The sequence below is a fragment of the Aquarana catesbeiana genome, linkage group LG02 (genome assembly GCF_042186555.1).
Source record: "Aquarana catesbeiana isolate 2022-GZ linkage group LG02, ASM4218655v1, whole genome shotgun sequence".
Lineage (NCBI taxonomy): Eukaryota > Metazoa > Chordata > Amphibia > Anura > Ranidae > Aquarana > Aquarana catesbeiana.
Window position 1 is genome coordinate 200,163,165 of NC_133325.1, and position 26,378 is coordinate 200,189,542.

The 26,378-nt window shown below is 40.8% G+C and overlaps 1 protein-coding gene across 6 annotated transcripts in view; it reads left to right on the top strand.

The window, feature by feature from the left end:
* ENOX1 (ecto-NOX disulfide-thiol exchanger 1) overlaps nt 1-26,378 on the top strand; it is an 855,443-nt gene that overhangs the window by 301,626 nt on the left and 527,439 nt on the right. The window lies entirely within an intron of this gene.

Sequence of the window (26,378 nt, forward strand, 5' to 3'; positions counted from 1 at the left end):
TATCTTGATGAAATATAGGCTATGGGCCTATGCTTCAGCAAGATAGTCCTTTGTGATGTGGGTGTTCCAACATGGACCTAAACTGATGTTTTTTTGACAAGCTATGATTCCAGCATTCGTTTGTGAGTATGATGCTTACTTCTGTTCATTTATTAAAGACATTTATTGAGGCTAATGCGCTAGGTCTATGCGCCCTCTGTTTTGTGTTTTTAGCAATATTGGACTTCCTTAGTCTTTGGAGGGCAGTGAGGGGTGTGTGTTAGCCATCCAGACTTGTCAGGATACGCACACATGTTCTGCGTATGCGCAATTGGATTTTAAATGGACCTGCATGTCCATTTTTCCTTGCAAGGACTATTACTGCAATTTTTATATATTTGCCTTGGAGTTTTTGTGCTGCAACTCCTGTCTTTTAATAAAACATCTTGAGAAGACATTCTACATTATTGGAGCCCTTTTTTTCTTTTTTATATTATCCTGCTGTACACATCATTGTGATTTGATTGGATGTCTATGGATCCTTCTGGAGAGGAATGCCAAAGTCTTCCATCGGTGAATCTTTGATTTCACTAAAAGCGCTGTTTGACCCCCCTGAATAAGGGAGGTTGCAGGCTTTCTGGTAAGCCTTGTATCTTAATGAGGTAACGGGAAACACGGTGATGAGTACTCGATCTACGTTATATGCTGCACTGTGAAGTCACATATTGGATTCCAGCAATATATGAACTAGGGCTGGGAGATTTTCTTAAAAAAAAAAATCTTCGATTCTCTTAAAAAAAACTCGATTCACGATTCAAATCGAGTTTTTTTTTTTTTTTCTTTGGAAACCGCGCCGGTCCTGAGACGCTGCGGGCATGAGCTTTTAGGTGAGGCCGCGGCTTTTGCCTAGTCCGCGTCGTCCGACCTCGCAGACTAGGCCGAAGCCATGGCCTCGCCTAAAAACTCCTTGCCCACAGCTCCTCAGGACCGGCGCGGTGTCAGCACTGGTCCTGAGGCGCTGCGGGCATGAAAAGCTCATGCCCGCAGCGCCTCAGGAGCGGCGCGGTGAAAAAAAAAAAATCTAAAAAAATCGATTTGTTTAAATTTTGAATTGATTTGACCTCTCAACTCGATTCAAGATTTGAATCGATTTTTTCCCCAGCCCTAATATCAACCATACTGTTCATCTTCTTTTGTGCGTTTTTTATGTGACTTTGGTTTCATTCTGCATTGTTGCATAGGACTGCACTAAAAATAAATATTTTTGTTGCAAATAACACAATCCATCACATTTGCACTGTATAGTTGCACTTTATTTGAATGTATGCTACTTATGGTTATTTATGCTACTTATGTTCTCATGCACAGGGTCATTTTGTGCTCAAACCTAGTGTTGCACTTTACTATTTGTATGTTGTTTGCACTTTTGTGCGTTTTTATGCGACTTTTTCATTCTGCATTTGTCGCATAGGATTGCACTAAAAAGGAAATATTTTGGTTGCGTATAACACAATTGATCACATTTGCACTTTATTTGAATTTATGCTATTTAATGTTTATGGTCATATTGCACTTTAATAATGCAGTGTTATATTTACTTTCATATATGTACTCATGTACAGGGTCATCCTGTGCTTAAACCTAGCGCTGCACTTTATCTTTTGCATTTTTATTTTGTGCCCTATATCTGGGTCATTGTGCTTAGCTGCAGGTCATTAATTGACAAATTTTTCACAACGTTTAATTCATCTATCACTTAGCGCAGATATATAAGTGGTATTTTATTTTTGTCAGGATAAGTCACTAGAATTGCGCCGGGGGCCCACAACTGTATGTTGTTCTTTTTGAGCAAATATTGTGGAACGTGTAAGTCAGCTGCAGTGCGCTTTTGTCGTATATGCAGTGAATCTCGTATATAAACCCGCAACATTGCCTAAAGCAAATAGCCTATTTACTATCATTCCTGTTTGTCAAATAATAATACCTGGAGTATGATTGCTGGGATGGGAAACCCACATACATAGGACACCTTTTTGACTTAGAAAAGCTCTTTACTTATTTTTCTGTGGCCTAGAAATCTTTTTTTTTTGTCTGTAGAATGCAAATACAAGTCTTTCTGATACTTCATGTGTCTGCAATTTTTCATCTCTGTTCTTTTACTTCTGGGCAAGTAAAACAGAACACCAGGGAATCATCAGACTAAAGATGCAGCATCTAAGGTTTATACTCAATGATGGGAACTGATGCGGTGTGCTTGCAGGTGCAGTGTTAACAGTTCCTGTAAAACTGCTATCACTAATAAATTCATAAATTGCTCCCTGTGTTACAATTATTAATAATTCATGCTGCCCTTCTGTGTTGATGGAAACAAAGCAGATATTATGGAACCTTTACTGTATTCTTATATATTTAAATACAATGTATTGGTGTGTTTATTTCCAATAATCACAGATCAAGTAATTCCCAGGCATTGAAGTTAAATTCATCAAAGGAGATGTCTTAAGGTTAAAAAGACTTGTGCAGATGGGCAAATGCAGTGCGATTTTAAGTGGCTTTAGCTTAAATTTAAAGTGGTTGTGAAGGCTCAAGGTTTTTTACCTTCATGCATTCTATGCATGTGTGCAGCAGCAGCGGCAGCCCCTCCCTAAAACTTTTATCTGAGCCCCATCCTGATCCAGTGATGTATACGAGAGCCTCAGCTTTCCTGGGTCTCTCCCTGCTCATTGGCTGAGACAGCAGCGGTAGCCGTTGGCTCCCACTACTGTCAATCACAGCCAGTGACCCAATGAGGAAAGAGAGAAGGCGGGGCCAAGTCACGCTCCGTGTGTGAATTAACAGAGGAAGGCCACAAGGCAGGCGAGAGGTGCCTGGAGTACCGTCGGGTGACCCGAGAAGAGGTGGATCAGGGCTGCTCTGTACAAAACCACTGCACAGAGCAGGTAAGTATAACATGTGTTTCTTTTTTTTTGTTTTTTATTTTATTATCTTTAACCTGTTACCAACTGGCCCATTGCCAAATGACGGCTGCAGGGCGGTTGGGTAACTCTGGGAGCACGTCATATAACGTGATCCCAGAAAAACGCTCCCGCGCGCCCCCTGGGGCGGGCACACGGGAACATCCGTGACCGGACCCGGTGCATCACGGATCACGGTAAATGGCTGCTGATCGCGGCAGTTTACCATGTGATCGCTCTGTCAAATGACGGAGCGATCACATGTAAACAAACCGGCGTCATGTCATGACGCCGGTTCCTCTCTCACCTCTCTGTATGGATCGGTACAGAGGGGGAGGGATCGGATGGGAGCAGCACTGTGGGCTGGATGTGTAGTGCCCACAGCGCTGCTCAGTGACATGTGCAGTCACATCCATCCATCCATCCATGTTCAGCCATCCCCCCCATGCTCAGCAATACCCAGCACTACTCTGCAATACTCTGCAATTCCCTGTGCAATACTCTGCAATGCCCCGCAATACTCTGCAATTCCCCGCAATACTCTGCAATTCCCCGCAATACTCTGCAATGCCCCGCAATACTCTGCAATGCCCCGCAATACTCTGCAATGCCCCGCAATACTCTGCAATGCCCCGCAATACTCTGCAATGCCCCGCAAATACCCTGCAATACTCTGCAATACTCTGCAATGCCCCACAATACTCTGCAATACTCTGCAATGCCCTGCAATACCCAGCCATACTCTGCCATACCCAGCCATACTCTGCCATACCCAGCCATACTCTGCCATACCCAGCCATACTCTGCCATACTCGGTGATACCCAGCCATACTTTGCCATGCTCATCCATACCCAGCCATGCTCGGCTATACTCTGCCATACTCGGCTGTACTCGGCCTCTGTATGTGGCCAGGCTGTGGAAGTCTCACACATGTGGTATCGCCATACTCAGGAGGAGTAGGAGAATCTATTTCGGGGTGTCATTTTTGGTATGTACATGCTATGTGTTAGAAATATTGTATAAATGGACAACTTTGTATTAGAAAAAAATGTGTTTTAACCACTTCCCGCCCGCCGGCCGTCATACAACGTCCTTAACCTTGTGCGGGGATATCTGAATGATGAGTGCAGCTACAGGCATCATTCAGATATCAGCTTTTTCAGCCAGCAATTCCCTACACCATGAGAACGATCATAGCGGCTGTTCCACTGCTTGATCGTTCTTACAGGAGGCGAGAGGGGACGTCCCCCCCTCCCGCCGCCCTCAGGTGCTTCTACCGTTTCACCGCTACGATCGAAGCCAGGATCGTTTTTTTTTTATTTCAGGCTTCCCAGCCTAGAGGTGAGATGTGGGGTCTTATTGACCTCATATCTCACTGCAGAGAGGACCTGTCATGCCATATTCCTATTACAAGGGATGTTTACATTCCTTGTAATAGAAATAAAAGTGATCAAAAAAATTATTTTTTGAAAAAAAGCGTCAAACAAAAATAAATAAAGTAAAATGAACAATAAAAAAAAAAAAAAAAATGTTTCCCCTGTGTCCCCGTGTGCTCGCATGCAGAAGCGAACACATACGTAAGTCCCGCCCACATATGAAAATGGTGTTCAAACCACACATGTGAGGTATCGCTGCGATCGGTAGAGCAAGATCAATAATTTTGGCCCTAGACCTCCTCTGTAACTCACAACATGTAACCAGTAAAAAATTTTAAAGCGTCTCCTATGGGGATTTTTAAGTTTGGTGCCATTCCACGAGCGTGTGCAAATTTGAAGGGTGACATGTTGGGTATCTATTTACTCGGCATAACTTCATCTTTCACATTATGCAAAAACATTGGGCTAACTTTACTGTTTTTTTTTTAAGCACAAAACTTTTTTTTTTTTTTTTTAACCACATTCGAAAAATTGCTGCGCAAATACCGTGCGAGATAAAAAGTTGCAACGACCGCCATTGTATTCTCTAGGGTCTTTGCTAAAAAAGCATATATAATGTTTTTGGGTTCTATGTAATTTTCTAGCAAATAAATTATGATTTTTACATGTAGGAGAGAAATGTCAGAATTGGCCTGGGTGCTCCAAAACGCCTGAAGGTGCTCCGTGCAGGTTGGGCCTCTGTATGTGGCCATGCTGTGTAAAAGTCTCACATGTGGTATCGCCGTACTCGGGAGTAATAGCAGAATGTGTTTTGGGGTGTAATTTGTGGTATGCATATGCAGTGTGTGAGAGAAATAACCTGCTAATATGACAATTTTGTGGAAAAAAAAAAGAAAAAAAAAAAATCTTGATTTTCAAAGAATTGTGGGAAAAAATGACAACTTCAAAAAACTCATCATGCATCTTTCTAAATACCTTGAAATGTCTTCTTTCCAAAAAGGGGTCATTTGGGGGGGTATTTGTACTTTTCTGGCATGTTAGGGTCTCAAGAAATGAGATAGGCCGTCAGTACTTCAGGTGTGATCAATTTTCAGAGATTGGCACCATAGCTTTTGGACTCTATAACTTTCACAAAGACCAAATATTATACACCAATTTGGGTTATTTTTACCAAAGATATGTAGCGTTATAAATTTTGGCCAAAATATATGAAGAAAAAATTACTAGTTTGCAAAATTTTATAACAGAAACGAAGAAAAATGCATTTTTTTTACAGAATTTTCGTATATTTTTTCTTTTATAGCGCAAAAAATAAAGAACCCAGCGGTGATTAAATACCACCAAAAGAAAGCTCTATTTGTGTGAAAAAAAGGACATAAATTTCATTTGGGTACAGTGTTGCATGACTGCGTAATTGTCATTCAAAGTGTGAGAGCACCGAAAGCTGAAAATTGGTCTGGTTGTTATGGGGTTTTAAGTGACCAGTGGTTAATGTCCCTTTAAGATCAATTTGAGATGTTGAGTTCTTCACAGGTGCTTCTGACCTGCTTTAGACTTCCTTAATACTGATTCAGGCTGCATTTGGATTCCCATTGACATGTTTTGTTAGAAAAGTAGTTCTGACAGCCCATGTACATAGGCAGGACGGATGTGGTGTATGTCTTCAGACAGATGGTCAGGACAGCACAATGCAGTGGCAGAGCAGTCTGCTAGTCCAAACAAGCACAGACAAAACTGATCTTAAACGAACTCCAGACAGGTAAACTGGACAATGACTGACAACAGATCTAGCAGGCTGATGATCGTAATAGGCGCAAATAATATGAGTACAGTTGCAGTTCAAACAATTCACAAAATCAATCAAAGCCATGGACAGACAGACCTCTTTCCAGGGCATATGCTAACAGATTAATCAGACACAGATTTAATGTCTAGCTTCTCTTCCTAAAGTAGACCTAAAAACAAAGCTTCTTTTTTTTTTTTTTTTTTTTTTGAAGGATTAGAACATCTGTCAAGTGTTATTGCTGTCCGCGCCCCCATTAGGGAGATTCACCCTCTCTATTTGTCCTGTTTGCCGATATCACCAAAAGTAAAAGAGAATCCCAAATATTGGGTTCTCACCAGAAAATGAATAGAGGGTAAATCTTCCAATGGGACCACTAGTTCTGGCAATCATGGTGTCAACCAGGTCTTCCCTCAATTTAGAGGGATTTCCTGTCACTTTCTCTTTTGGCCATGGGACATGAAATGAAGGTAAATTTCCCCAGTGGGACAGGGGTTTTAACTCTCCTCTACTCTATCCAAAAAGTTTTACTTTTAGTTCTAACTTCGTTTTTCTGAAGTAAAGAAAAAAAATGTCCATTTTTTTTTTCCTGTCTTTGTTCCACTGGGGAGATTAACCTTTGTAAAGGGAGTATGAGGAAATGCATTCTTTGATAGTTGTAACAGGAACAGGACATTGAAGGCAGCCTATATATTTTTTCAATGATCTGCTACTACCTTAAAGCAAGAATATTTGTGAATGCCTTATTGCATCCAGTCACTTTCTTCATTTGTTTCCCTCTCTCTTCCATTGTATGTACCCAGATAGCAAGGATAACGTGCCACAAATTTTGTAGCAGTGTTGAATTGTAAACCAGTTAACTTGCTGCACATTTTCACTGGCAAGTTGTACACTTGCAGAGCACTTGAAGCACAAGTTCTAGTTGACACTTTTCCAATTTGTAGCAAATGTAAGCGCCAAGTCTCTAGCAAGAGCAAAGTTGCAGTATTGAGCCCACAGCAAGAGCTCTGCAAGTCTACAGCATGAATGTTTGCAAAGAAAGTTGAACAGGAGTCATGCAATGTGGAACAAACTTGTGAAAACTGGCAAGTAATAGCTTAGTAAGTCATTTTCAAACTTGCAGCACAATTGCTTGCTATCTGGGTAGCCAGTCCCATTTGTACTATGGGTGACACTACTGTGAAAGCAAAATATACATGGACACCTGTCTGCAACTTCAGCACAACCTACTTTTAAGGTAGATGGTGTGTAATGTGTGCTCTTCCGTAACATTTGGTTTGGGAAAATAAATAAAATTATCTTTTTCTCTTGGTTTGAATAGCAGCTTGTGATAAAATCTTGACACCCACTTGCAAATTAGTTAGACCTCTTCACAATGGTTTCAAGTTTACCTTAATGAGTTAGACCAATGAAAATAAATATATATATATATATATATATATATATATATATATATATATATATATATATATATATATATATATATATATATATATATATATATATATATATGTAAGTCTTTGGGACCTTTTTTTTTCTCTTGTATTAAAAAAAAACTTAATAACTGAAACCATTTAATGCTTTCTTTTTCCATACTCCATATGTATTATTTTCCAGCCTGTTAAGGTTGCCTGGCAAATGTAAAAATCAATTGCAGTAATTTAATTATGTGCCCATAAGGTGTTCTGTCCAAGCCAGGGACATACTGTATTACAGATAGCGTGCTTTAGTCATCAGATTCTGTATCCGGATCTGATGATCATTCTATATATCTTTGGAAAAAAAACACAGTACACAGGTTTTTAAAGTAATTTATTAAGGCAGCTCCGGCATTGCTTCCGATTTCTTCTAGCCCTTTCCTGGTCTTCTGCCTCCTGCGCTGATGTCTTCTGCCTCTGCCGGTTCTTCTCAGCTCTCTGGATCTTCTCCGCTGATGTCTTCTAGCCCTCTCTCTGGTTCTTCTCCCTCTGTCTGTTGTCTTCTGCCTCTGCCGGGTCTTGTCCGCTGTCTTCTCGCTCTTTTGCCGGGTCTTCTCCACTGTGTTCTCCCTCTCTTCTTCTGTTGACTCAACAAAGGCAGAAAACAGCAGAGAAGACCTGGCAAAAGAGCGAGAAGACAGCGGATAAGACCCGGCAGAGGCAGAAGACATCAGCGGAGAGCGGAGGAGACCCAGAGAGGGCTAGAAGAAATCGTAAGCGATACTGGAGCTGCCTTAATAAATTACTTTAAAAACCCGTGTATTGTGTTTTATTTTTGACACTTTTTTTTTTTTTTAGGTGAATGGGTAGGGGTACAATGTACCTGATACTTATTTACATAGGGTGGGGGGGCCTGGAAACTGTTAAACGGGGCTTCCAGATTCCAATAAGCCCCCCCGCCTGCAGACCCTGACAACCAATGGCCATGGTTGTTGGGAAGAGGCTCTTGTCCCCATCAACATAGGGGCAAGGTGCTTTGGGGTGGGGGCGCAGGGCCCCTGCCCCAAAGCACCCACCCCCCATGTTGAGGGCATGTGGCCTGGTACAGTTCAGGAGGGGGCGCTTGCTCGTCCCCACCCCCTTTCCTGACCTGCCGGGCTGCGTGCTCTGATAAAGGGCTGGTATGGATTTTAGGGGGGACTAACACCATTTTTTCAGCGTCGGGGGTTCCCCTTAAAACCCATGCCAGACTGAAGGGCCTGGTATGCTCTTGGAGGGGGAACGCATGCCGTTTTTTTTTTGCATGCCCAAGCCGGATCAGTTAAGACCGTGATCTGAATTAAGTGATATTCAATGGGCTGAAGTAGAATCAAAGTTGGACCACAGTAGTGCAGGCAGCATTTTCAAAGTCGGACTGACTTGTGCCGGACCAGTTAAGACGGCTCCTATAGGGAAACATTGATTTTCACACGTCATGCGACATGAGCTCCCAAGCTCCCAGCTAAATCAACTCAAATTGAAGTTTGAAGTTTTGAGTAGATGGCAGCAGGATTTATTACCTGATAGCTTCCTCTGTAGCATCCAGGAGTAAGTTCTTATTGACACACCTCTACATTATTATTATTATTTTTATTATTATTATTATTATTATTATTATTATTATTATTTTATTATCATAATGCCTTTAGAATGAAGAAGAGCAAACCCTGAATCCCATACATGGGATTTTTTTTATTGTAGGAAATATAGATGAGTGTCTGCTAAAATATTAGTTTTGAGTTGGCATTCTTTTGTGCGTGTTATAGGACTGTCCTTGACCCATTTAGTTGCACCACAGTATCTTTGAATGCCAAATTTAATTTCTTATATCTAATTACATGCAAGTTAGTAAATCTTGTTCAAAGAGATAATCAGATGTCAAAAAATAAACCAGCTTGATGGGGTAGCTTAGTAAGAACTGATGGTGGGAACCTACTATGAGTATCTGTTAAATATTCGAAGAGAGATGATCAAAGATAGATTTTGGAGGAATATTAATTCATCCAAGTGCTTTGGCTTATGTGTAGGTTTGCGTTTGCTGAATCTCATTTTATCACCTTGATAATCCCAGGTGCATTTTAATAGATGACAGATCGGACAGTTTAGTAGGGTAGGCCATACATTTTAATAAACCCCCCTACTTTTCCTTCAATTTAAAAGCCTGCAATGAATCTGTTAAATCTTTTAGTATCACTATTACAAGGTATAATGGAACATGGACAATGCTGGCAAGAACATTTCTTCATTAGAATATTAGTTAAGTGGCTTTTGGCAGGATAATAGAAACATTACATGAATTTATACAACCATCGCAAAATTATCTCACAGTCCTGACAGTGATTACCTTTTGTCAATTTAACAAATAATATGAAAAATAGATGGAGTTACTGAATCTGAATAAATATTAGCATTATTCTGTTTTAGACGTAATATGATTTAGTTCTGAGACACCTTGACTGCCTTTAATAAAAGGTAACTTATGGCTTCAATAAAACAATGCAGACCAAGTACTGAAGTCTTGTCAAGCTATAAATATTTGTAGTCTTCATTTTAATTAGCAGGTTAAGGAGAAAAACTTATTTCTGATACCACCCTATGCACTACAAACTACAAACGTCCGCTGGTATTTGCTCACCGAAAAACTGAAAAGGCGCAGTGTAGGGCAATGTATTTTTTGGACTGTGAATCACACACCGCAAAGATGCTTGTGCCTTGCGAGTTGTGTGAACTTTTAGTAAATTGTGGTCCTGTCACTTTAAGATGAATTCTGATTGGTTGACACAGGTTACTGAGGTTGGCTCTGCTTTATTAAAGTTTAACTCCAAGTACACTAAAATGCAGCTTCGAATTCAGCAGGTTAATCCTTAAAAGCGGTATTAAACTGAAAGCCAAACGTAATATATTGCAGCTTACAAATCATTAAATGTGGTAGCTGCATTTGTTTTCTTTTTTAGGCTTTCCCCTCTGGTGATCTGGCCAGTAACGCACCATCTGTATCAGAGTGCCCCCCTCTACATGAAGGATCGTGGGACACAGCAGCAGCATTGTCAGTCTGGGGGGGAGGGAAGTATTCGATGTACTGGCAGATTTAGATAATTCACTAATGAATTGAGGCTGAACTAGAGCTAACACTTTATACACAGTTACAGCATTTTTTTTCCTTATGGGATAAAAGTTTTATTTTTGGGTTTGATAGCACTTTAAAGTAGTATTAAACACATTGAACATAAGATAATAACTATTCCCCAGTAAACTATTCATAATAATTCTTACCTCAGCACTTGCAGTTTACAACTTTCCATGCTGCACTCTCAGTGCTGCATGGGAAGTTGGTCTTCGCAAGATATGTACAATAGTCGACAGTGCAGTCTCCAAACTCCAAAGCCTGTTAGCATGGAGAAGGGAGGAGGGGAGATGCCTTGACATCCCTTGGGGCTGTGTGTTGTTTTGATGCACACAGTGTATGGAGACACAATCTGCATGAAAGAGTGGCTCCATAGGATTCTGCAAGAAAAAGGAGCCACCCTAAAGCAGAAAACCTGGGGCAATGGCTCCTTTTTCTTGTAGCATCCTATGGAGCCACTCTTGTATGCAGGGACTAGAGTTGTGTCTCCCTACACTGTGTGCATCAAAAGAAACGCACAGTCCCATAGCTCTGGATGACAAGGCAATACAACAAAAAACAGTCACCTCCAGCGCGAAGAGGTCCTCCACAGTTGAATGAAAGTATAGGACAACATCTCCAAATGCTTGGTGGATGCAGCCCTCCTCAAACAGGGTAATCCAAAATGAAACTGCAAAAAACAAACAGGAAGGCGCACGCACCTAGTTCATTACCAAATAATGTATTTTAGCAATAAAAAACAGCTATAAGTGGATACTCACAAAAAGTGCAACCACGAAATGCCATATGAACCACAAGATGCTGTACAGTGCGGGATACATGTCAAGCTGATGTGTTTCCTCAGAGCTGGACTGGGTGACAAGGCACTCCCCTGCTCCTCCCACCTCCCTTCTTCAAGCGAACAGACTGGCTGGAGACTGCACTGTCCACTTTTCTTTAACCACTTGCCAACCGGGCCATAGCCGAAAGATGGCAACGTTCTGGGTGGATGTCCGGGTGGATGTCATCCCAGAATGTTGCTCCCGCGCGCCCCCTGGGGCGCGCACCCGGGAACATCCGTGACCGGACCCGGCGCATCACGGATCACGGTAAATAGCCGCTGATCGCGGCCGTTTACCTTGTCATTGTTCCGTCAAATGATGGAGCGATCACTTGTAAACAAACCGGCGTCACGTCATGATGCCGGTTCCTCCCTCCCCTCTGTGTACTGATCGGTATAGTGCGAGGGGAGAGGGGGAGAGATTGCAGCAGCGCTGTGGGCTGGATGTTTAGTGCCCACAACGCTGCTAAATATTAATAATCTGCAATACTCTGCAACACTGCAATACTCTGCAACACTGTGCAATGCTCTGCCAATACTCTGCAACACTCCAAAACTCTGCCAATACTCACCAATACTCTGCCAATACTCGCCAATACTCTGCCAATACTTGCCAATATTCTGCAATAAATTTTAACAGAAACAAAGATTTTTTTTTTTAATCGAATTTTCAGTCTTTTTTGATTTATAGCGCAAAAAATAAAAAACCCAGCAGTGATTAAATACCACCAAAAGAAAGCTCTATTTTTGTGAAAAAAAGGACAAACACTTCATATGGGTACAGTGTTGCATGACTGAGTAATTGTCATTCAAAGTGTGAGAGCACCAAAAGCTGATAATTGGTCTGGTTAGGAAGGGGGTTTAAGTGCCCAGTTGTCAAGTGGTTAAAGACTTGAAGTAGGGAAGTAGCAAAAGAGCAGGAGCTAGGAGCACTGAATGTTGTATAGTGTAAGTGCTCAGGTAAGAAGTTTAACAAATACTTTTTTGGGGAATGTTGTTTTATTGTGTTCAATGTGTTAAGCTAAAAACTGCTGAGGGTTAAATACTTCTTAAATAGAGTATGTTTGCATCCTCACAGGGTGGTACTGTGGCTGCAAATATAATTAAAACAGTGCCACATCCCAAAATTGATAGTGGAATATGTTAATGAACCCTTATGGAATTTATAGGCACCAAGGTACACAAATGCAGTGCATATGGAAAGTATTCACAGCTCTTCACTTTTTCCACAATTTGTTATGTTACAGCCTTATTCCAACATGGAATAAATTCATTATTTTCCTCAGAATTCTACAAGCAATGCTCTAAAATGACAACGTGAAAGAAGTTTGTTTGAAATATTTGCAAATTTATTAAAAATAAAGAACAAAAAAAAATCACATGTACATAAGTACTCACAGCTTTTGCTTAATACTTTGTTGAAGCATATTTGGCCCCAATTACAGCCTCAAATCTTTTTTGAGTATGATGCTACTAGCTTGGTACACCTATTTTTGGGCAGTTTCTCCCATTCTTCTTTGCAAAACCTCTCAAGCTCCATCAGGTTGGATGGGGAGCATCGGTGCACAGCCATTTTCAGATCTCTCCAGATGTTCAATCGGGTTTCAAGTCTGGGCTCTGGCTGGGCCACTTAAGGACATTCACAGAGTCATCCCATAGCCACTCCTTTGTTGGCTGTGTGCTTAGGGTCGTTGTCCTGTTGGAAGATGAACCTTTGTCCCAGTCTGAGGTTCTGGGAGTGTGCTGGAACAGGTTTTCATCAAGGATGTCTCTGTACATGGCAGCAGTCATCTTTTCCTCCATCCTGACTAGTCTCCCAATTCCTGTCGCTGAAAAACATCCCCACAGCATGATGCTGCCACCACCATGCTTCACTGTAGGGATGGTATTGGCCAGGTGATGAGCGGTGCCTAGTTCCCTCCAGATATGACGCTTGCCATCCAGGCCAAAGAGTTTAATCCTTGTTTCATCAAACCAGAGAATTTTGTTTCCCATGGTCAGAGTCCTTCAGGTGCCTTTTGGCAAACTCCAGGCAGGCTCCCATGTGCCTTTTACTGAAGAGTGGCTTCTATCTGGCCACGCTACCATACAGGCTTGATTGGTGGAGTGCTGCAGAGATGGTTGCTCTTCTGGAAGGTTCTCCCCTCTCCACAGAAAAATGCTGGAGCTCTGTCAGAGTGACCATCGGGTTCTCCCCCGATCGCTCAGTTTAGCTGGGCGGCCCGCTCTAGGAAGAGTCCTGGTGGTTCCAAACTTCTTCCATTTACGGATGCTGGAGACCACTGTGCTCATTGGGACCTTCAATGCTGCAGAAGTTTTTCTGTACCCTTCCCCAGATCTATGTCTCGATACAATCCTGTCTCGGATGTCTACAGACAATTGCTTGGGCTTCATGGCTCCAAATCATGTCCAGTCAACTGAATTTACCACAGGTGGAATCCAATCAAGTTGTAGAAACATCTCAAGGTTGCTCAGTGGAAACAGGATGCACCTCAGCTCAATTTTGAGTGTCATGGCAAAGGCTGTGAATACTTATGTACATGTGTTTTAGTTTTTTATTTTTAATACATTTGCAAAGATTTCAAACAAACTTCTCTCATGTTGTCATTATGGGGTATTGTTTGTAGAATTTTAAGGAAAATTCATTAATTTAATCCATTTTGGAATAAGGCTGTAACAAGAAATGTGGAAAAAGTGAAGCGCTGTGAGTACTTTTCGGATGCACTGTATCTTAAAAAAATATAAATGTTATTAACATTTTTTTAAGACATAGTGGTGGAAATTAAAATTCACACAATGAGATATAACCCCAACTAAGACATAGCCATCAACAAAACCACCAAGGCCTCATCATAACCATAATCGATGCGCCATTGGATTGCGGCCGTCAATGTCTAGATGGGCTTGGTGTATGTTGATGTAGCAGATTGGAGCTCTACATGTTTCGCACCAAAGCGCTTCTTCAGGAGATTAGGACAAGTATGTCATTGTGTGAATTTTAATTTACCAATATGTTTTAACAAATATTGGTAATTCAGTTTATATATTTTTAAGATATTTGTGTACCTTGGTGCCTAGAAAAACCATAAGTGTTCCTTAACATATTTCTCAAAATATTCCTTTAAGACAGGAAGTGTGTTAATGGCCAGATCACACTGTGAAATAAACGGAAAACAAAAGAAAATGAATGCAGTTATTACATTTAAAGTAAGCTGCAATATAAAAATGTTTCCGCATTTAATACCATTGTAAAGCTGAGATTAGTGTCTCTCCTGTGCTGGGTCTAATCACAATGTATTAGACATCTACTTCCATAGACCGATTTGGCGGTCTATGGAAAGGGTTAATATGTTCTGCAGATAGAAACTCCCCAGGTTGGTTCTCTCAGAAATTAACAAGCTGTATCTGAGTGCAGCATCAATAAGAGATTCTATCTGCAGGTTTCCCTTTTACACAGACAGGGAACACAGTAGCCATGCAATATACGGTGATTAGTCCCAGTACAGGAAAGAAACTTATTTGAGATTTTAGCTCAAACAATAAACAAGAGCAGCAGTAGTGAAGAGTGCGGTATATCTCCGTTACCAGAAAATGTTAGCATGTCCCAGCGTTGATGTGCATACTGCTGACATAGTGCTGTCTCAGATATGTTCCCTTGCACTCCATCTCTCCCTGTGTGCGTCCACCTTCTCTGTCTGTATTTCTCTTTCTCTCTCCACTCACTAGCTCCACTATATTTTTACTTGGCTCTACCGAGAAGGGCAGCAAGTGACAGGAGCTTGGCAGGTATAACAGAGCTGGGTGTGCATAGGCATTATAATGGCACAGTTCGTTATTCTTCAACAGTACTGATGTCAGATCTGCCTGACTGTAGGGGTTAGTGGGGTGACCGGTCTCCCAGTGTACAGAAAGCAGCTGGGTCGACTGGTCGCCTAAACAGGAAGTTACCATCAGGAGGAGATTGTATGCTTCAGACTGGAGACATAAAATGAAGATTCTACATTCGGTAAACCTACTGCTGCGTTTTATATATTATCTCCCATCTGTCTGGAGCTCGGCTTTAATTTCTAGTAGCTCAGTGTGTATTTTATCTTGATACTGAGATGTTTACTCGAAATTCAGCTATACATTGGTCAACTAGCCTGTATCAGAGATGAGTTGACCAATTTAAAATTGCTCTGCAAACCAGGCCCAAAATTTACTTTGCAGTAAGCTATCAGCTTTGAGAATCATCAAGTCACAAAAATGACTAAGGTCTTTTTTTAGGGTTTTAGTTGGGAGGGAGGATGCCGTGTTAAGACTAGACAGTGTAGGACAAACGCCAATAACACATGGGTCATTGGTTATGCATGGAGCAGTTAAGATGAATTTTGTCCAAGTTGGCCAGCTACTGTAAAGGGGAGTGGTCCGCTTTAAAATTGGGCTTTATCTCTATTTAAAAAACTCATTGACAAACCTCTGGCTAAAGCCTCACCTCACCCCCAACAAAAGGCCCTTCATTTTGGAGGTCACAAGCAATATCCCTTCCAAATAATAGCTCTCCTGAAGCTGGGTACACAATATTTGAATTTCAACAGGTTCCTGAGGAACCATCTGAAATTTGTTACGTGGAAGGTCCTGATGACGACCACCTCCCACCTGACATCTTAGCCTAGCGTAAGATTGTTGGTAGAGCATCGCCTGCATCCAAACATATGCAGCTTCTGTTTGCATATTCTGACAGGTGCTGGCTGCCTGAACACAATAGATGCATCGGGAGATTTCTCCATATGTTTACGTGCCGTACATTGTGGATGTGGCAATCTGTTATTTTATTTTCATTCAGCTTTATACATATCATATGTGTACTTTGTTTTTTAAGCACTTGCCACCCGCCCTATAGCCCTTCTCGCTCCTCCCGCGTGCCCTCCATGAGACTCGGCTGATCATAGATCGGGTAAAGGGCCAATAAAAGCAGGCCCTTTACCATGTGATCAGCTGTGAGCCAATGACAGCTGATCATGGAAATAAACAGATGCCCATTATCTTTTTTTTTTTTTTTTTTTTCACGCTTTCAGCGTGAAAGAAAAAGAAGCCGCGGCTTCTGTTAGAGGTATTGGAGGGACATTGGTCCCCTTAGTCCCCACATGTGCTGCTAATCAGTGCCACCTATCAGTGCCCACCAGTGTCACCTATTAGTGCCCATCAGTGCTGCCAATCAGTGCCTTATCAGTGCTGACCAACAGTGGTGCCTCTCCATGCCACCCATCAGTGCCTCCTGATTAGTGCCACCTATCAGTGCCGCCATCATCATGCTGATTGGCTGCTAAAGACACCATAAAACTCTTGGGTCAGAGATGTCAGTGATCATAGAGCGGCCTTCCACAAATAAGATATATCAGCAAAGCAGCAGTATATCAGCAAAGCAGAATGTATCTTTACCTGCGAGCATTCTCCTCAAGTAAAGTGGCCAGATTTGTCAAACTCTGACTTACACGGATCAATTTGCTAATTACTAGTGTGTAAGAATTCTGCCTGTACCTGATTCCTGACCACTTAATAATAAAATGCTGGTCTTTCACATGAGGTATGAGTTTGTGGAGGTTTTGTTTTTTGTTGTAAAAAAAATTGGATGTTTTTAGTTTAATATAATTTAAAATGTTTAAATATTTTAAAAATGATGAAAAAGAAATTCAGGAATATCCAAAAACAAATAGATCATTCATGTATTGTCCAGAAATAAAGGAGATTGAGTGTAAGCAATTTATAGAGTAATTTATTATGCCATTTTCCTTTTAAATTTATGGTTTAAACTATAAGAATTACATTCTTTATACGTAACAACATAAAGAAATCTACTCTTGGAAAGAAAGAAAAAGAAAGAATCTCATATACCCTCAAGATTTTGCGTAGAACCAGGTCGTTTCAAAATAAGGAAAACTATATGTTCTAAACTTCTAGACAAAAACTATATTTATCAAAGTAAATGACTTAAATAAAAAAAGGAAGAAATAAAACATATACGCAAAAAGGAGGGAAAAAAAAAGATATGAGTTTGTGGAAATTTGTTTTTGTTGTTTTTAGCACGTAAGTTTATGTTGTATTCTGTGTTTTGACAGATTGTAATAAAACAATAGGTAGAAAGGCATCATTAGCTGCAGATTTCTGGACTTTGGCTTCCGTTTGTAAACAGCATCAGATCAGGTTAGATGTTAATTGTGGGCACCAGCTTCTGCTCTCATTTTTATGGACATGGCAAGCAGCTACTGAAGCGGAAGGTTTTTTCTTTTTTTTTTTTTTTTTTTCTTTTTCTTCTTTTTCCCTAATGGCGCATTGAATCCTATTTTTATTGTCAGTATGTCAAAACAGACAGAAATGGGGATGTGGTTGCCTTCAAATCCCTGTTTTTATTCAGTTTTTTTTTTTTTTACTCCTGATGTGCACAGGTAGCACTTCATGCAGTTAAAGAGATTAGTTTTGGTTTACAAAGTAAGTTTGGAATCCGCAGACTAAGTTTGTTTTATTGAAACATTGTCGCTATTTATAATTTATAAAGACAACATACTACACTAGCTCCTGCAAGAGAGATAAAAGACTGTGCTGGGTAGTCAAGACATACGGGGAGTTTATATCCTCTCACTTAAGCTGTTCTATTGTTTAGAGCTATATTTTTCGAAATTCATAGTGTCTTTTTTGTTTTTTTTGTTTTTTTGTTTTTTTTTCAATAATCTATTAATATTTCAGACTATTCATTAAAATGTTTCCATTCTAGATAAACTCATGTTTCTTCAAATAAAGAGACATTTAATTAAAATGCTTCTAGTATAGATGAACTGCTATTGATTGAAATAAAGGTAAATTGGAAAAAAATAAGCAGCTTTACTTTAGATGAATAGGCTGTCAACCATTATTGTATACTTTGTGTCAGCTTGTACTTACTGACCTGGAGGAGGTGGTTGTCTTTTTCCGCATACTTGTCATAGCCACGTTGTAGGGCATTTGAATACATCTTATTATTGAACTCATGGTAACATTCCCGACAGTCTGTGTCAGAGGGCCATAATGATGATCAAAGAGACTTCCGCAGTAGCCCAGTCAGTGCCTATGTTCTAGTAGTGCCTTAGAGCAGCCTTGTTTAACCAAGTGCCTTCAGATTTCTTTAGGGGTGACTTGGCAAAATGACTAAAATTCACTCAAAAATTCTATACAAGCTAGCGGGTAGATGCACTATTATGCCAAGCTCCTGGGGATGAATCCTGGGAGGGATGATAACCTTACTGTAAACTCAAACTTTCCAAAGCAATGCTGCTAGATAGAGCCGTGCGTATGGGACATAACATGACAGGTTTTGACTGCCTTCTCTTTCCTATTCCTCATTCGTTATCAAGCTGCATGCAGTTTATATTACAGTAAGGGGGAAGTCGTGAAGAAGGCTGGCCATAGTCTGAGCCATGGGAACCACGGGTTGCAGGAAAGAAATTTTCCCGATTACCCTATCAACACAGTGTTGATGGTGAAATCCCTCCCGGGCAGCTATTGTGTTCTCACGGTGGGAGAAGCTATAAAAGCCGCTAGCAATAATCGCATGTTTAATTCGATAGGCTGGTTGTACCCAAGCTGATTGATCAACTTGAGTACATTCAGCCTGCACATACATGGTTCAAATCTTGGCCAGTTCCTGGTGAATCGGCCAAGTATGGAACTGTTTATGGCTACTTTAAGCTGTTCTAACTAGGAATGGGAACAAAGGGTGGTCCAGTTAGCGATAATGAAACAAAGGTATTCCAACAAAGTCGGGGACCTAAGATGGATATAACAAATGAGACCTAAATGTTTATTGTGAATTGTGGCTGTGTTAAAATGTGGTTGTGTTTAAAAACGTATCTTAATCCAAAAATAGAAATGTAATATATTGCATCTTACCAGTCTTTAGATGTGGTGCCTGCATTAGTTTTCTTTTTAAGAATTTTTTTTATTTTCACTTGGTAATCCTGCAAATAATTTACTTCCAGTCCCTTTGTGTCTACATTCATTTGTCCACTGTAGCTATGGAAAGCACCATGGCTGTCACAGAGACAGGACTTCACCGTATCATTGTGATGGCACTAGTATAGGTGCAATGAAAAATCTGGACTGCCGCACTCCGGATTGGAATAATAAAGGTAAAATCTTCTTTATTGAAAAAATGACATGATATAAAATGCGTACATTGCTCTGTTGAAGTGATACAGCATAACCGCTGACGCGTTTCACGCTCCCAGAGAGCGCTTACTCATAGCTATGAGTAAGCGCTCTCTGGGAGCGTGAAACGCGTCAGCGGTTATGCTGTATCACTTCAACAGAGCAATGTACGCATTTTATATCATGTCATTTTTTCAATAAAGAAGATTTTACCTTTTATTATTCCAATCCGGAGTGCGGCAGTCCAGATTTTTCATTGCACCTATACTATTGGAATAGCAATCGCCAGCACCTGGAGCTCTCACAACCATTCACCTAGCGGAGGACGGGAAATTCAAACCCAGTTACCTGGAGCGGTGGTCACCAACCTGTCTATTTCAAGCATCTGGACTTTTGCTACATTGTGATGGCACTATTAATATACACAAGAAAATTAACTCCAGGATGTACAGTGGGTATTGAAAAGAATCACCCCCTTTAAAATAATCACATGTTGGTTTGCAGCCTGCAATTAAGACAGACACAGGTTTTGTTTTATCCGGCTGTATTTACTCAGTGCAACTTATAACATTGAAATAAAAGATATAACACCAACATGTCAGAAAAGAAAATCAAAAACTGAATCCCCTGAGTTGGAAAAAGGATCACCCCCTCCTGAAAATGACTTCCCATGGCACACAAAGCCATTTTACTTTCAACTGTGATCAACTGTGGTCATTTTGATTAGCTCAGCATGAAAGAGCTTCCCTGGAGCATTTCAGTCCCTGGTAGTGCAATTGAAGCAAACTATGGGTGACAGAGCACTGTCAAAAGATTTCCAGGATAAAGATGTGGACAGGCATAAGTCAGGAGATGGATACAAAAAAAAATCAAAGGCTTTATCAATGTCTAGAAGCACAGTGAAATCTATTATTAAGAATTGATAGGTGTTTGGTACAAGACAGACCCTCCCTGAATCAGGACACTGCTCCAGACTGGATGAAAGAGCCAGGAGGAAACTGGTCATTTGGGGTAAATTTACTAAAGGCAAATCCACTGTGCATTACAAGTGAAGTTGGAAGTGCAGTCGCTGTAGATCTGAGGGGAAGCTCTGCTGATTGCGATCATCCAATCATGTCCAAGCAAAAATGCTGTTTATTATTTTCCTTGAAATGTCCCCCTCAGATCTACAGTGACTGCATTTCCAAGTGCATTTGTAGTGCTCAGTGGATTTGCCTTTAGTAAATAAACCCCAATGTGACAACAATATCACAAATTCTCCAAAGCCACTCCTCAAGAAAGGCCACATGCAGTCACGACTGAGCTTTGCCAAAACGCTCCTTGAAGATTCTGAGGCCTCATGGAAAAGGGTGTTATGGTCAGATGAGACCAACATTTAATTATTTGGCCTCAACACAAACAATATGTCTGGTGGAAATCCTATACAGTTCACCATCCAAATACCACCATTCCTACAGTAAAGCATGGAGGTGCTAAAATCCTGTTTTGGGAGTGTTTCTCTGCAGCAGGGACTGGAGCAATTGTCAGGATAGAAAAATGGATGGAGCAAAAGACCATCAAATTCTTGAGGAAAATCTGCTGCCCTCTGCCAGAAAGTTGTCAATGGAAAATGTTACCTTTCAACATGACAATGACTCAATGTACACAGCAAACATTACCACACAGAGGATGAAGGAGAAAAAGGTGAATGCCCTTGCATACCCTAGTCAGAGCTCAGACTTAAACCCCATGGAAAATCTGTGGAATGACTGGAGTCCACAAACGGTCACCATCAAATTTAACAGAACTTGAGCAGTTCTGCAACGAAGAGTGGGCAAATATTGCAAAGTCTAGATGTGAAAAGTTAGTAGAGACATACCCCAACAGACTAAAGGCTGTAATTAACCACATGCCGACCAGCTCACGATGATATACGTTGACACAATGACATGGCTGGGCAAATGGGCATACAAGTGTGTCCCTTTTAAGATGCGGCATTGTGAGCGTGCGTGTGACTGCGGGTCCCTATGTCTACGAGTGCCCGCGATCGTGTCACGGAGCGAAAGAACGGCGGGATGCCTTTGTAAACAAGGCATTTCCCTATTCTGCCTAGTGACATGACAGAAATCACTGCTCCCTGTCATCGGGAGCAGTTATTGCTGTCATGTGAGTAGTAGCTCCCCCCCCCCACAGTTAGAATCACTCCCAAGGACACACTTAACCCCTTGATCACCCCCTACTGTTTAACACCTTCCCTGCCAGTGTCATTTACACAGTAATCCGTGCATTTTTTTAGCACTGATCGCTGTATAAATGACAATGGTCCCAAAATAGTGTCCGATGTGTCCGCCATAATGTCAGTCACGATAAAAATCTCAGATCGCCGCCATTGCTAATAAAAAAAAAAAATAAAAATGCCATAAAACTATCCCCTATTTTGTAGACACTATAACTTTTGCGCAAACCAATCAATAATATACTCTTACTGCGATTTTTCTTTCTTTTTTTTTTTTTTTACCAAAAATATGTAGAAGAATACATATCGGCCTAAACTGAGGAAAAAAATATTTTTTTAACATATTTTTGGGGGATATTTATTATAGCAAAAAGTAAAAAATATTGCCTTTTTTCAAAATTATCGCTCTTTTTTTGTTTATAGTGCAAAAAATAAAAACCGCAGAGGTGATCAAATACCACCAAAAAAAGCTCTATTTGTGGGGAAAAAAGGACCTCAATTTTATTTGGGTACAGCGCTGCACGACCATGCAATTGTCAGTTAAAGCGACGCAGTGCCGTATCACAAAAAGTGCTCTGGTCAGGAAAGGGGGTAAATTCTTCCGATGCTGAAGTGGTTAAAGCAAAAGAGTGGTTCAACAAAATTCTGACACAAGGGGGGGGGGGATCCTTTTTCCAACTCACTAATTCTGTTTTTTTTTTTTTTTTCCTGACATGTTGGTATTATATCTTTCATTTTGTTTATAATAAGTTGCACTTAGTAAATACAGCTGGATAAAACAAAATCTGTGTCTGTATTCATTTCAGGCTGCAAAGCAACAAAATGTGATTATTTTAAAGGGGGTGATTCTTTTCTATACCCACTGTATGTGCTTTCTTTTCAGGACTTTGCATTTTTGTACTTGCTGTAATTGTTCCTAGCCTGAAAAATGCCAACCAATACAGTATCTACTTCTAATGACTGAATATGGTTGCAATTGGAGATTGAATATCGTATTGGAAGCTGCAGTCCAACAAAAAGCACAATTTCAGCAATAAGACTGCAAAGCTCGGCATATACTTTATTCTCTTCTAGCCTAATGTCGCATACACACGATCGGAATTTCGGCCCGCAAAAGACTGATGAGAGTTTTTCGTCGGAAAATGCGACCGTGTGTATGCTCCATCGGTCTTTTGCTGGTGGAATTCCAGCCAGCAAAAGATTGAGAGCATGTTCTCAATTTTTCGGTCGGGAAAAGTTCCTATCCGAAAATGCGATCGTCTGTGGCAATTCCGACGCGCAAAATCCCTACGCGTGCTCGGAAGCATTGAACTTCATTTTCTCGGCTCATCATAGTGTTGTACGTCACCGCATTCTTGATGGTCGTAATTTCAGTGAACTTTTGTGTGACCCTGTGTATGCAAGGCAAACTTGTGCGGAATCCCGTCGGAAAAGCCGTCATATCTTTTTCCGACGAGAAATCCGCTCGTGTGTACGTGGCATAACTCCAAAGATACGCAGCTATTCCTATTTAAAGGCAAACTCCAGGAATTAGAGAAAATATACCCTTGCAGTGCCTCCTACCCCCTACTGCAAAGGTTAAATGCCTGTTATGTTTAGGGTATAGAGCAACAGGCATTATTACTGACATTCCACCCCTGCTTTGGTGTCCCCCCCCTCTTCTCCCTGAAGCTCCAATCTGTTGATGGTCCCTCGTTGTCATCATGTACAATGCAGGGGGGCCATTAACCCTGTAATGCACGTTGAGAAGGTATGAATGCAACCACAGCTGTTAGTGGCTTACAGAGCAGGCTGAGAAAGGGAGGACCAGATGCCCAGCTAGAGGAACCCTATTGGAGTTTGAAACAAGGTATTTCTCTGGCATTCTTACCTATAAAGATTGTTTTAACCTTTTTTTTTTTTTTAACTAATTCCTGGAGTTGGGCTTTAAACAAAAACTGGAGAATCTGTGGAAGCTAGTTTTGTAAATGCACAACAAATAATGATAAATAGAGTGTATTATACTAAATCATTATAATCCACCAGCTAAGGGTTTTTAGCTTGAATTACTGTTCGATGTTTATATAGTATAAGTAAGCCAGTTTTGGCCCCGTTTTTTGACTATAAAGACCAGCAGTTCCTGATGCACAGTGTAATTTCCTCTGCAATAGTTTTGACACATACCCAGCTATATAATTTTAATATCACCAAGTCGAGCAATATGCATGCAAAGCAGCAGCAACAAATCAACGCTCAGTCAAAAAGTCCAGCGTGACCTTTAATATAGAATGCAGAATCTCACTGCATCTAAATTACTCTGCGTTTTTGTCCTTTACCTTGGTAACATTCATTTTACCATTGCCGGGAACCTTAGGAGGTTCTGGTACATGCATCTTGCTGATCTTATTGATTTCCATCCTACATTCATTTTGAGAGTTTGGGGAAAACACTCCGAAGTGCTGTACATACACAACCGCCCAACTTCCAGGGAGGATTATGGAATTTTATTGTGTCACATTTCTTCCTGATCATATGGACATTTTTCAGCTTTAATGTGACAAGCACACACTGCTGTTTTACCAAATGCATTCTGCATAGTTCATGGGAAACATTGGAGGCTTAGGGAAAAATGAAAGCACCTTACACTGAAAGAACATTGATTTATAGCCGGAGCACTTGGAGCTGGAAATATTTACTTTCTCTGTACACTTCTGAAAACAATCGCTAGAGCATAAATATTCAATCCTTCGAAAAATAAAAATCAGCTTTACCGGCCCTCCTTGCTATGCAGTTGTCACAACCTATTACTGGGCTGAGGAACTGGTTTGTATTTAAAAAATATGAGTCATTTCTTAAGTTTTCATTAAAATTTCCTTTCTGCTTTCTGCTGTTTTGGGTGTTAAACTTACTGAACATATTGTTTTTGTCTCTATCACATTTTCCTATGTTTAGACAATAAGACTTTTTTTATTTTATATGATGTTGCCACACTCACTTTTTATTTCCAATGGGTTATTGTTTTTAAAAGATAAAAAAAAATCCTGATTGTACAATTTAAATTACTGCCAAAAAGAATATAATGTGGAACATACGTGTTTGCTTAGAACAAACTAGCCTGAAACCCACACAATCCAATTACTGTTTTATACAGTCTTCGGCGTCACACTGGCGCTGCGTTTAGCTTTTCTGAAGGTATGAAAACTTCCAATATTGCAAAGAACGGTCGCTTACCACTTATTTGGTTGTCCCGCACTGGTGCTGTCTGCTCCTCCCTGCTCCAGGTTTCTTCTCATCCAGCTGGGTGATAAGGATTCACCCATGCATGTGCACCCGAAATGGGCTGTGTGCGTTCATAGACACACATAGTGCTGGAACACCCTGCTTCCTGCCTATGGCACTTGTTGCTCTCAGTGTCTCCTGTGAGTCCAGGAAGTGAGAGGAGTGGGGCTGAAGCTGAAGACATGAGTTGGGTAGATGTTTAGGGATAGAGGTGAGTAGGACAAATAAATGGGGTGTTTTTTTTTTCGGTTTCAATAGTTTTATTGAAAATTTTTCCAGAATAGGGTCCACAGCGTAGGCAGAGCATATCAAAACTTTAAGAACAGGTATAAAAGAGGAATCAAATATTATATCAGCAGTTATTTCCAACACAAAGGGTTGCTGTATAAGAAATTCAACATATAGAAAAAGGTTCTCATAGAGCAAACCCCAATCCCACTCAGAAAACCCCCCACTAGGGGGAACATTAGAGCCCATACTGTGCCATCACCCACTGGGTCGCCGGCATTGGCCGTGAGTATACATAATGTATAACCACAAGTGGAAGCAACAGAATTAATGAAAAGGGAAGTGCAAATCCAAGAAGATAAAGAGAGGAAGAGGGGGGAGAAGGGGGAATTATAAGGAAGAAAAGACAAAGAAAGGAAAGGAACAAAAGAAGAGAAAGAGGGGAAGAAGAAAGACAAAGCAAATGAAGAAAGGACTGTCTGAACGCCCGCCTCCACTCCTCAGTCAGCTGAGGTGCTTAATCCAAGGATCCCAAACACGGTCAAACTTAGCAGTCTTGTCCTGCAAGATACTGACCAACTTTTCATTGAGCATGATCCATGTCAGTTTATTTTTCATAATAACTAGATCTACCACTGGTTTCTTCCAAGCGCTTGCTATAGCGTTTTTTGCCGCAAGACAGATGAAGTGGATTAAAGTTTGAACATGCTTTGGAGCATTAACGACAGGCTTGTTGAGAAGAGCCACCTTGGGGTTTTTTAACTATATTCGCCATTGTCACAGACTAGATCAGGGAGTGAACTCTAATCCAAAACCAGCGAACGTTGGCACAGGTCCACCATACGGTATGTGGAACATCGTACCAAGTTGACCACATCCCCGAAAACACAGAGGAAACCCCCTGGTATATTTTTGAGAGGCGGTCTGGCTTCAGGTACCATCTAGAAAGCACCTTATATCCTCCCTCCGCCAGGGCTGTGTTCATGATACCCTTATATGTACGAGGGTTTTTTTTTATCTTGA